This window comes from Schistocerca nitens, chromosome 9 (genome assembly GCF_023898315.1).
Source record: "Schistocerca nitens isolate TAMUIC-IGC-003100 chromosome 9, iqSchNite1.1, whole genome shotgun sequence".
NCBI classification, from domain to species: Eukaryota; Metazoa; Arthropoda; class Insecta; order Orthoptera; family Acrididae; genus Schistocerca; species Schistocerca nitens.
The window spans coordinates 251,759,558-251,773,287 of record NC_064622.1 but is presented as its reverse complement, the minus strand read 5'-3'; positions in this window follow the sequence as shown (position 1 = coordinate 251,773,287).

The following is a 13,730-nucleotide window of genomic DNA, read 5'->3' as shown; positions in this document are numbered from 1 at the left end:
GATATATTTATCAGTTTACTGCTGCCAATTCAGCTTCATCAAAATTTATATTTTCAGCTCCATTTCACAAAACCATATTTTCATCAGTGTTAGTGTTTTTGTCATCAGGTCTGTCACCTAATTCTATGTTTACAGCATTATTTCGTTCAGTACCTAACTGTGCATCTGACCGTTTGTGTACTGGCTCTGATTTAAGTACCTTTCTTACTTCCATGATTGAATTATGGAGGTCTGTAATCTCCATTCTCAAATTTTCACTTCATCGTTTCCAGAAACAGTTTTTCCCCCAATGACTCGAGTTCACCTGCCAGTCTGTATTCTCATGCCTCAATTTTACCATCTAAACTGGTACTTAGATAAATTATAATTGTGTTGGTTTCGTAATTTAGTTCCCTGAATTCTCACATGAAATATGTCTTTAAATGTTCAAGTGACTTTTGGTAATCAGTGAGTAAAAACTTACTAGCTTCTTCTTTTTAGTTTGACCTGATTTCAATCACCCCGTTTGTCCCATTCTTTCTTCATCCACCCAGTTTATTTTTTGTCTATATTATTTTCACTGCTATCCGTACTGTTACTGTGGGATACTTTTTTGTTTAGAATTTCGTTTTCGAGATGCATAGTTATCTGAAACTTACAAATGATTAACAAGATTGTCCTAATGATTAGATACATAGTACGTTCACTAAATTAAAATGTAGCCACCCACCATTCTGTCAAGCTCGTAATTTGAGGTTTGTAGCTGTTCGCTGCAAATGGTCTCCATTCGAAAAATAGTCTGAGATGCTCATAATGTCAAATCTAGTTAATGACGTAGCCAAAACGGAAATGTGTTTAATAAAAAAATACATGTGGAAATGTGTGTGAAATCTTATGGGACTTAACTGCTAAGGTCATCAGTCCCTAAGTTTACACACTACTTAACCTAAATTACCCTAAGGACAAACACACACACCCATGCCTGAGGGAGGACCCGAACCTCCACCGGTATCAGCCGCACAGTCCATGACTGCAGCGCCTGAGACCGCTCAGCTAATCAGAGCGGCTGTGTTTAGTAACTTATTTTTTGCAACAAAAAATGATAATATAGAACTGACCTGACCTAAATCTGAGATAATACTGGGCCATGATGTGGCTCTTGAAAATTGGTTCTTATATATGTTCTAACAATCAAAGTGCGAAAGCCTTCATCTTTTCAAACAGTAATTTTGAAGTTTATAGTTAAAAGTTGACTGGTTTTCTAAAATAAGTTAAAGAATTAAAATTAGTAGCAATAGTTCCAGAATACTTGAGATGTAATACAATTATCATCGTCAAATTACATGAAATACTAGTACCTTTCCTGAATAATGTTTTATTTAAAAATCTTCACAACCTTTTAGATACAAGTTTGGTTTTGTTACTAACATGAATCTTGCATCTTAGCACTTCGCTGAAAAATAATTACAATAAAGTTTTTGTGTACAAATTTCATAAACGCAAATATAACTATTGCTTACATTTGTTGCTCATATTTCCCATAATAGCTATACTTCGTCACATTTGAATTGTGTTTTATCGTAATTACGTTCCAGGTACTCTAGTTACTCCAATCACTGTACGAGGTTGGAATAATAGAAAATTATTGTGAAGGTGGTTCGATGAACTCTCTGCGAGGCACTTAAATGTGATTTGCAGAGTATCCATGTATATGTAGATGTAGATGTACAAATATTGAGTCTATAGTGTTACGAGTATGCTTATGTGTTTGTACTGCTTCGTGTAAACAACGCAAGACAAAATCGGGTGCTTCAGAATGTTGAGAATAGCAGTTTCGTTAAGAGTCGTCCCATTCTGCCAATTTACATGAAGCTGGAAATTTTCCAGATTTTAGTCACTCAGGTTTCCACGTAGTGGTCATTTACCTTAATAGTGGATGCCACAGGTTTCCCAATATTTTACTTGTGCAGAGAACAGACAAACCACTGAAGAGAGGAAGAAGGTATCTGACATCTGTGCACGTGGATAGAGGAGGTTGCTTCTGATTACTGTACACTTCTGCCATTAGGAGGTGGAAAGCGAATCACAGTAGTGGCCGGCACTGCAAGCCTGTCGATACTGGACGACTTTTGCCTTCTCTTTTAAATGGAAACTGCATGGCAGGTATATCGGTTCTGTCTGAGCCGTATAGCGGATCTCTCAGCTGAAACCGCATACGGTCTCGGAAACAGATCAAATTGTAACACTGGCAGTGCTCTCAAAACACCTAGAAAGCTATTCCTGTAATTCTTGACACTCCACAATAACTCGCATTTGTAGTGTTAGGCAGCTGGATGTTAACAGCGTGTAGCGTTGCGCAGTTGGAGGTGAGCCGCCAGCAGTGCTGGATATGGGGAGAGAGATGGCGGAGTTTTGAGAGCGGATGATCTGGACGTTTGTCCATCAGAGACAGTAAATTTGTAAGACTGAATGTCATGAACTAGTATATATATTATGACTTTTGAACAGTATTAAGCTAAATACATTGTTTGTTCTTTATCAAAATCTTTCATTTGATAACTACGCCTATCAGAAGTTAGTGCCTTCAGTAGTTAGAATCTTTTATTTGGCTGGCAGTATTGGCGCTCGCTGTATTGCAGTAGTTCGAGTAATGAAGATTTTTGTGAGGTAAGTGATTCATGAAAGGTATAGGTTGTTGTCAGTCAGGGTCATACTTTTGTAGGGATTATTAAAAGTCAGATTGCGTTGCGCTAAAAATATTATGTGTCACTTTAGTGAATGTCTGAGTATGTTCAGTTTTGCTCAGCTGTTTGAAAATCAAATAACATAAGATTTTTTTCAGCACAGTAATTCATTAATTTTTCTAAGGGGACATTACATATGGCGACCCTGACAGGATACCTCACTGGAATCTTCTGATTTTTTCTTGTAGTTTGTGTATTTAGTGTAGCTTTTGTTTATTGCTAGTGCGTAATTGTAGAGAGAATCTCCTTTGTAGTTGCAGTCTTTCATTGTTGAAAAGTAAAACAGTTGTGGCATGCATGTAGATTTGCACCAGGTATTTCACAGATATTATTTTCAATGCTATGTTAATGTATTTACTTATTTTACTTTTCCAATTGTGCTTTTCTGTGTTATTGTGTGAAATATTGCGACAATAATGGCGTGTGAAAAACGTAATACTAGGCTCCAAAGTGAACTGAGAAATGACAGTGAAGACGATAGCAGTGTATCAGCACCACTGCGTAATGAATTAACTAATGTTCAAAGTACTAATTTGGTAATTGTGCATAGGGAAATGGAGCAGGCTGCAAATAATAGTGTAGACAGTGAAACAATTAGTGAACAGGGAAGCATTATCGATGTATCGGTCGGCAACAGTTCGCCTCAGGAATCCGAAATGACAGCAAACAATCTTGCAAATACTGTAGATTCAGGTTTTGCGTCCTCACCGTTTTCTCAAATAAGTCAAGACACATTTTCTGCTCGTCAAAATGTGAATGTTGCCGGTGCCAATGCACTGCCGAAAAGCATAGAGGAACAGATTCCAGACACTAATATATTATTATTGTAATTAATGCAACAAATGAAACAAAATCAGAGACAAACACAGCAACAGTCAGACACAATGGAACAAAATCTTCAAAAGTTAGACACAATGAAACAACACCAGAGACAAACACAGCAACAGTTAGACACAATGGAACAACACCAGAGACAAACGCAGCAACAGTTAGACGCAATGGAACAAAATCAAAAACAGTCACAGCAACAGCTTCAAAAGTTAGACACCACACTTGAACAAACACGCGAAGCTTTAACTGCTGAGTTACTTAAAATCGAATAGAAATGTCAAAAAGTCTGTAATGACGTAAAAACACAAATTTGTGAGCATCTCCAACCTATTTTCTCCCGTCATGAAAATTCATTACAGAATCACGAAGCAGCCATAAAAGAACTGCAAACTATTGTTCATGAAAATCACGACACCTTGCAAGCTAAAATTGACTCAGTTGCATCTACCGATTTGGTTACGCAACTTGCAAAAACTCAGGAAAACTTAAAGGACACAGTAGATACGATTTCAACACAAATGGACACTCTGATATTTGGTTCAGAAAAACACACTGAGGAAATAAGTTATCTATCGGAGAAAGTAGCCGAACTTTCGGATCAGTTCACCAACTTATCCACAAAGGTAGATGATGATATGAATGACACAAGACCTGTAGCCTTCACTAACACAAAAGATTATGAACAAATTAGAAAATTCAAACAAAATCAAAATGAAATCAATACACAGTACAAAAGAGAAATTCGGGAACTACAAGGTCAGTTGACACAGGTAATACAAGAATTACATATTTCAGAGGAGACTCGGGCTCCAACACAGGAAGAGGGACTTAGAAATACGGAACAGCCACAAAATAATAACACAGGGCACTTGAGAAATTATGAAAGAAATTGGCAAGGTACACCGAATTTTGAGATGGAACCGCCGAAAAGAAGTAACAATGACCGATACGCGAATCGCCGACATGATGATTTTGACTATAAGCTGTTCATTACTACACGTAAATTCAAAACTTTTCAGAATCCTGGCAACGACATTCATCCACAAGCATGGCTCCACCAATTCTCTCATTGTTTTCCTCCCAACTGGTCATTGCAGTACAGGTTAGAATTTATGTGTGGCTACTTAAAGAATGATCCAGCTGTAAGAATGCGATCGGTCTTTCACGATTGTCACAGTGAAGGAGAATTTTATCATGCCTTCCTCTCAACATATTGGTCTCAAGCTACGCAAGACAGAGTAAAACATAGCATCATAATGATGAAACATTTCGAACAATCGGAACTTTCCAGTCTTGTCAAATATTTCGAAGACATGTTACATAAGAATCAGTATCTTTCAAACCAATACAGCCCCTCAGAATTCATCCGCATTTGTTTAATCAAATTGCCTGAACATTTACGACATATTATTTTGGATGGACGTTGCAAAGACGACATTGAAGCTTTTCAGGGACTCTTACAAGAATTCGAAATCGACACTGACAATTGCGGGACGCGAAAACAGAAACACAACAATTACAGGTCACATCCGTCACAATTCCGCGATGAAAGAAATAATAACTGGACACGTAAAGGCTATTCTCACAACACAAATCGTGACCAAAACAGACACCACCCATATGACAACCACTGCAGAGTAATAATAGTTACAGAGAAAGATCGCATTTCCATAGTAAAGAATGTGACAGAGACAACCATAGAAACAGACAATATGGGAACCAAAACAATTATTATCAAGGGAGACAGAATAACTTCAGATGCAACAGTTGAGCGCACAGTTACGATTCAGGGAGAAATTCTCCCCCACGTGACCGATGAGAAAGAAATTATGGAATCTACCGACATGACGACAGACGATATAACCTGAATTGCATCAGAACTGGCTGGATTGAAACAGGGCTGGGCCCTCTCAACAAGATGAATTTGTACGTCTCCTAATCCTAATAACGATGCGCGCCAACAAAGAGACAGACAATGACTCGCACCGCAGGCAGCCGCGTGCGCCGGCTGGCTCAGAGAAAAATAACATAGACACTAACCTTGAGAAAAATTCCAGTATTCTTTACCGACGTATACCACATGATAATTGAGTTCAAGTTGAAACTCTGAGTACTATGAAGAGTAAAGGATTACACCATATTTCACATGTAAACCCGTTTATTGATAGATAATCTGCTTTTTAACATAGTCTTTGCCATAAAATTTGTCACTTCACGTTACTAGTATGCTTTGTCACACTTAGAAACTGTTAACTTGCAACAATGTTTGGAGTTAACTATCCAGTCAAGAACCATGAGAACTTTTTTAAAAAGACATTACGAATGCCTTTTTGTAGTGAAGAGACGACACAGTGTTGTTGTGTGTACGTTCTTTCTTGTTAGTTGCACGGTTACGTAATGACTATACGGCTTACATACTCAGAACATATACCAGTACTGCTAATGACATTGTAATGCAACATTTTGGTTTACTTGAAAAGACATTCTTTATTTGAAGTACTTTCTGTGAGATTAAAGATGACTTAGTATTTGGTTTCTTCAACAGCTAAACCACTATATCACGACGCTACTAATGTGTGACACAATTTACATTGTTGCTTTTGCGGTGTATCTGTTTTATATCTGCACAGTTTTTCTGTATTATTGTGGAAAGTAAAACATGTTTTAGTAGTAACTTTGTGGTATAGCTACAATGAGACAGCCTTTTCCGTAGCACAACAATACATTACAGTACAGTACTTACTTCAGCATGACTATTAGCGTAACAACTACGATATCTATTCGCATAGCAATTCACATTGTTTATTAAGAGGTAAGTACATTGACTTCTACAGAACTTTGCTTACGGACGACGATAATTACGACACTTGCACATTTTTTACCCTTAAGTTACCAGAGATTGTCTTACAACAAGACGCACAGTTTAGCGCTACAGTACATGTATTTGAGTGATTGATTTTGTACTTAAAACAATAATGTTTAACGATTTTTGAATTACAATAGTACAAAGGTTTTCTGTGATACATTTCATTCCATTGCTTTAATCTGTAACACCTGAGGGTATAATTACATTAATCCTCAGGGGGATACACGCTTACTTTGTGTACCATGTGTTTGGCAAGCACAAGGAGCCCTTGCTAATATGGTATTTGCTTATACAAATTTACACATCGGTACCATGTTACCCTAACACATAAATTACACTGCTATCTGATCATTTAACTGAGAGAGACAAACATTTATTTTAATACATTAGTGACAGATGTTTACGTAAAAACACAGTTGGATAACTTCACACTTATGAAATTGTATGTTGTATGTACTTTGTGAACTGCTCATATATTTTTCAGAACCATTGTTATACTATGAGAGCTTTGAATGATGTAGTTGGTATGGGATAATGATTTTTAAAGTACGTTTGAGGTAGATGACACTACTGAAATGAGCAGAGAATTTTTTTTAGGTTTTGAAATTATTGCAGAAAGCTTGACTGAGGTGTTACGATGTTATTATTTCAACGACGATGTGTATTATGTTGTTGAGGTATGTTTATGATCAATAAGCTGATGCTATATGAAGAATCTGATTATGCTACATATTTATTATGATGAAATATTGAAGAAGTGTCGACGAAAATGTATATGTGTAATAAGGTAAGGAATAATGAGTAGTGGTTAGGGACTCTGACTTGTGGAAAAGGATGTTGGAAACCAAGAATCGTACTTTAAGAGTTATGAAATGTGTGTATATGCGTGAATGTATCACAATGCCAACGAAAATTTTTTGGACACTGTTATATTTATAGAATTTTGTTTCTACACATTTGTAAAGCAAATTCTCAACCTGTGAAATTTGTTTTATATGACACTGTCACTGCTCTCGTAAATATTTCGGTAAGAAAGTTAAGTGACCTTCACATAATGCGTCGTGGGCGCAATGCTGTGCCACCTGCCTGGAGAAAAAGCCTTTAAGTGGAGAAAAAGGCCATTAACCTCGCTATTGGCATTCTTTTGTAGAAAGTATCGCAAATACAACACGCTATTACTTGGAAACATATGATTATACTGTGGAGCACGTACTTTGTGCTACTTACTGAAATACTTATGAATTGATTGGAAATATTCTTACATCTGCACACCTGATTATGACAAGCGTCTTTCTACGAGAATTGAGAGAATTTCTACTTACTTATGAAAAACCACATGACTATTGAATGATACTGTTATGCTTTGCTTTACACAGTTGGTTATTTCATTTGATATCTGTTTTCCAGCTGTGTTGCAGCATTAGTTTTATAAAATAAAATTAAATGCATTTGCTAATGTGAACACTTTCTGTCAGCAGATTTATTAAATAATAATTTTATGATCCACATTCTTCGAAAAAGGAGCACTTGGAAAGGAAAGAACAATAAGGACTAATAACAGCAATTGCATACATAATTTTCTTTTCAAATACTTGGTAATTTTTTTTGTACAGTAAGTTGTGGTGCACCACTTTAATTACATAGACATTAAGATGTGAATATACATTTCCTTTATCTGCCTTGTTGTCTTTAGTGTACTATTTTTTCTGCTTGTGGGTTTGTCAAGTTTAGATATAAGTTATTGCATTTGCTGCTGCAGTTTGCCAGGCACAGTGCTACTGAATTTCACTTTGTATTACTCTGTTAAGCCAGTTTTACAACTGATTTATTTTTCTTATTTGCTGCACATTGCCTTATATTAGTGGTAATGTTGCATTTGCTTTGCTAATTTAGATATACTGTTGCTTGCTTTGTCAATTTGCATTTTTTTGTCATTGCTGTTTGTGTTAATTGTTTTGTACTGCTACATTGCTTCGTCCCTTAGTTTAGCATCTGAGCTCAGTAGATTTAAGTTAGCTTAAGAGGGGGTAGACTATATAAGAGAATGAGTTGTGATGAATTGGAGGAAATGCATTGCCAAGGCATAAAACAAGTGATATAAGAGGGAACATCTATGAAATGAAGTTTTGGGTTTATCTGCAGTACCTAGTGTTACACTGAAAACGAACCCTGTCCTTTCCCTTTGTGTGCCTCCACTTCTGTGTTTATGTATTCTTGTGTATTTGTGTTTTTCCTGTCTTTATGTGTTTAGCTGATAAGTGTTATGTTGTAGAATTTTTCTAATACTGTGTTATTTACTTTGTAAAGATGTTTAGACATTATTTTCGAAAGCTATTCTGTTCATTTATGTATTTACTTATTTAATAATTCCTGTAACACTGATGAATATGTTATTTCTATTCTTTTGTAAAGTCTGTATTACTACAAATTTTATCTGTATTATTATGTTTTAATGATGTTTTCTGTATCTTTGTAATTGTATTCTCATGTTATAAAATTGTAATGGACACCAGTTCATCAAATTAAGTGACTTGTAAGCATACGTTTCACTGCACACGTTTCTGTTGGTCATAGTATATGCACCGTATGTGAGTCATTGTTAGTGCTTGCACGTGTATTAATAATTCAGCAAGGGACTGGTTAACAGCATTGATGGTTCTAAGGAGAATTCCAAAAACTTTGTGAGTGCACAAGTGGTGGTTTATGGACTTGCTATATTGTCCGCAAGACTCTACGATGGTGATTGTGCACCCGCAAAGTCGCAACAGATGGCTGCTGGCCGTCTCTATAAGTACTGCAGTGGGTCTGCACCTCTGGTGGCCCACCAATACAGTAATCTCTACCAGGACTGAAGAGGGTCTGCTCTGTGATGACCTACCTACCAATATTCTTCAAAACTTCGACTGACTCTGCTGTGGTGTTGCTCTGTTGTGGACCGTTACCTGTCTGCATGTCAAGAATCAGCATTATCTTCCTGTTGGAAGGACAACACTACTTCTTCAAGCCTACATGGAAATCCACAACTTCCGTGTGCATTTTCTATTACTGTTAAGACTTTGTGCATAAGATTGCAATTAATACTGTGATGAATGATCAGGACTGTCTTTATGGACTGTGAGAAAATTTTAGCTTTTGACCAACATTGTATCAATAAGTGTGTGTATTTGATATCTTTGTTATTGTAATTATGAAAAATTTTATAAAATCATTATTGGCCACTGCCCAAAACAATTTGTAAAATTTTTTGTGGGGAGCATGGGGGCTATGTAAGTAGGCTGTTTAGGTTTTTTTATTGGTAACGCCACGTAGCGCTCTGTATGAAAATCACTGACTGTGCTGTGTGCAGTCTGTGGCTGGATTGCATTGTTGTTTGCTATCGTAGTGTTGGACAGCTGGATGTTAACAGCGCATAGCGTTGTGCAGTTGGAGGTGAGCCGCGAGCAGTGGTGGATGTGAGGAGAGAGATGGCGGAATTTTGAGAGCGGATGATCTGGACGTGTGTCCATCAGAGACAGTAAATTTGTAAGACTGGATGTCATGAACTGGTATACATATTATGACTTTTGAGCACTCTTAAGGTAAGTACATTGTTTGTTCTTTATCAAAATCTTTCATTTGATAACTGTGCCTATCAGTAGTTAGTGCCTTCAGTAGTTAGAATCTTTTATTTGTCTGGCAGTATTGGCGCTCGATTTATTGCAATAGTTCGAGTAATGATGATTTTTGTGAGGTGAGTGATTCATGAAAGGTATAGGTTATTGTCAGTCAGGGCGATTCTTTTGTAGGGATTATTAAAAGTCAGATTGCGTTGCGCTAAAAATATTGTGTGTCACTTTAGTGAATGTCTGAGTACGTTCAGTTTTACTCAGCTGTTTGAAAATCAAATAACATACGATGTTTATCAGCACAGTAATTCATTAATTTTTCTAAGGGGACGTTACAGTATTACTAGTTCCGTCACGTCTCCAAACCTGCTAGTTTAGCGCAAAGTGCTTCTTGACTTACAGATTATCGGATCCTGTACAATCAGGCTGATGATAGTTCAACTTTTTTCTTTCTTTCATAATCAATTAAGTACTTGAATTCTTACGGCGTGGCATTGTAAAACCGTTCCATAGCAAACTTGTGGTGTCCGTCGATAATGCGACTGCATAAGACTGAGGCGTGCTGAAAAGTAGTGATTCCGATTCGTTTATGCGAAAATTCTGATAGATTTTTTAATAAAACAGCAGTATTAAAATTCTTCGTCTTTAATCTTGATATAAACCAATTCTGTTCTCAAGTACTACAATGGGATACCCTCCTCTAACAATACCTTTTTTCTATAGAAATAACCGATACCAAGTATACTATCGATTGTTGTATAGGTGAACATTATATCACATGAACTTCATATGATTTTTGTATACGATGTATTATATTTCAGGCTAAAATGTAGAAAAAGAAATTAATTTCTTACACTTTGTATGTGAAGCTGAAATTACTCTTTTAAAAATATTTGAAATTACGAAATTTCTGGAATACTTAAAATTCATATTATTAATATCACAATCTAACGATAATTATTAAATGTATTTCTGGATTAATTTATAAGATAGTGATATAAATTAGTATTGATTCTTTTGGTGTCAAGAATGTCTGTAAACTGTTTTGCTTTGTAAACTCTTTGGATTATTGTTGGTACGGCAGAAAGTCAGTGTTGATGGGCATGCCTCTGACGGAAAAGCACGTATTTTGCTAAACTTGTCAACAACAATGCATTTCATTGCGTGACAGAAGTGAAAATTCTACTGTCGGTGTGATTTAAAAGAATGAGATAAAATAAAAAGATATTCATAGCAACAGACAAATCTTCATCGGTTATTTCGTTTTCAGGAACCCATAACGTTAAATCAAAATTTCGGTTCAAGGATTTACCCCTAGACAAGAGTTGGGGCCTACAACAACAACAACAAATAAATAATGAAGATACGTAAACAGTTGGATTTTGTTTACCTTGCGCCTCTCGAAGCTTTCAAAATTTGTGCAATGACAGAAAATTTTAATAGTGATGTGTGGGAGAATAAGATTACAGTACTCACTCTGAGGACGAACACATTTCCATCAACTAGAGACCAGTTTGTTAATTATGTAAAGGTAGAATGTTTGACGTTGGTAACGAAGCCCTATCCTCACCTCTGCCTGCACTACTTCATGACTCTCAAAATGACATCCTCGAAAGGAATCCTTAAACTTTGGAAAGAGATTGAAAACGGATGGGCCGGGGTCTGGACTAAGTGGGGGATGATAGAAAACAGTGAGCCCAAGGTGTCGGATTGTTGTCGATGTCGCATTGCTAGTGTTTGGTCTGGCACTTTCATGCTGAATGACGAACTCGTGGAATTCGGAACTCTGTTCCAACTCTCTGTTTATCACGCACAGACATAGCTAAGTTACACACAGCCATGTTACTAGCTACAGTTCGGAAGGGGCTGCAGAGAGTTGCAAATACATAGACACGAAGAATAAAGATTTAGAACGATAATAATGCTTGTGTTATTGAAGAAAAGCCTTAACAATTTCCACATAAAAAAGTTGGAGGCTTGTAGATAAAATTCTCATCCAGCCCTACTGTGACTCTCATTCATTTTCACCACTGGACCAATGAACTTATTTTGTACGATGAATAAATAGCGAAGGGTACAAAAGGTGGCGCCATTAGTCTGAAGAACCGTAGAAAGTCGCACGAACCGCAGAATTCCGCACTGTATCCCAGAAGAAACAATGCTGGGTTGCACTGCTAGGTGAAATGTCGCACTGTACCGAGTATTTCCAAGTAGGAACCATTGAAGTCGAGACGTGCCGAAACAGGCCTAGTCTCGGACAGAACCCGTGGAGCACTTCCTGTACGCCTGAAGCTTTGCACGCCATTGCCGTCCCTACATTAGAAATTTGAAAAAAAAAAAAAAACTGTCACCTCCTCAGGTATACTAAGTGTGTTGCTGTGCATCTGTTATTGATAGCCAAAATTTACTTGAGTACAATGATTTACTTCAAGGAAAGTTCCCACATTGCGAATACTGAATTTTCTTTACAGTACAATACTACTTCCCATTAAGTTCTATCACAAACACTGCTACTTGTCATGTAGCTAACAGATCATATCAATCGATGAACGTATGTATTCAGATTATTCATATACAGTCTAGATATTCAGATAATTTATAGAAAGTGTGTCTAATGACGCATGTATTCTAAATTTCTTTACAGTTGACAAGATTTTAGATTTCATTTTTATGTTAGCACAGTAATTAATTTGTTTGACACTTCCCAACGAGAATACATAAACCCACACTGGACTGTAGATAAGAAGGCCAGGTCTACAAGGAATTTGTACCTGTCCTTTGTATCGTGAGTGTGACATCAACCAAAACGGTTTTGGTGTGCTAGTATTGCGAACGGCTGAGAGCAAGGGGAAACTGCAGCCGTAATTTTTCCTGAGGAGTGCATCTCTACTCTATGGTTAAATTATCATGGCATGATTGTATCCTCCTGGGCAACATGTTCCGGTGGTAAAATAGTCCCACACTCCTGAGAGGGGACTACTCTGGAGAATGTTGTTTTGAGAAACAAAACTGGCTTTCTAAAGATCGAAGTGTCAGATACCTTAAACAGGCAGGTGGATAAGAAAACTTAAAAACGTAAATGTATAGGTTAAAATTATATATAGCGATAATTACTGATTTCGGAGGCAAGAGGAACAGGACTTATCATCAGGTGAATATAGGGTTACACATACGAAATGAAGTAGGGGTAATGCAGGAGTAGGTGTAGTAATGAATGAAAAAATAGAAACGCGGATAAGGTACTGTGAACAGCATAGTGAACCCATTATTATAGCCAATATAGGCACGAAGCCCACACCCTAGAATAACAACGTAATATGCCAATTATCTCTGCAGATGATGAAGAGGTAGAAGAACTGTATGATGAGATACAATAAATTATTCAGATGGTTAAGGGAGACGAAAATTTAATAGTCACTGGGGACAGGAATTCGATAGCAGGAAAAGAAAGAGAAAGAAAAGTAATAGGTTAATATGAACTTTGGGAAAGGAATGCAAGAGGAAACCGCCTGCTAAAATTTTGCACAGAGCATAATTTAATCATATCTAACACTTGGCTTATAATTAATGTAAGATGGTTGTATACATGGAAGAGACCTGGAGACACCGGCAGGTTTGAGATTGACTATAAAATGGTTAGACAGAGATTTATGAGTCAGATTTCAAATTGTGATACATTTTCAGGGGCAGATGTGGACTCAGGCC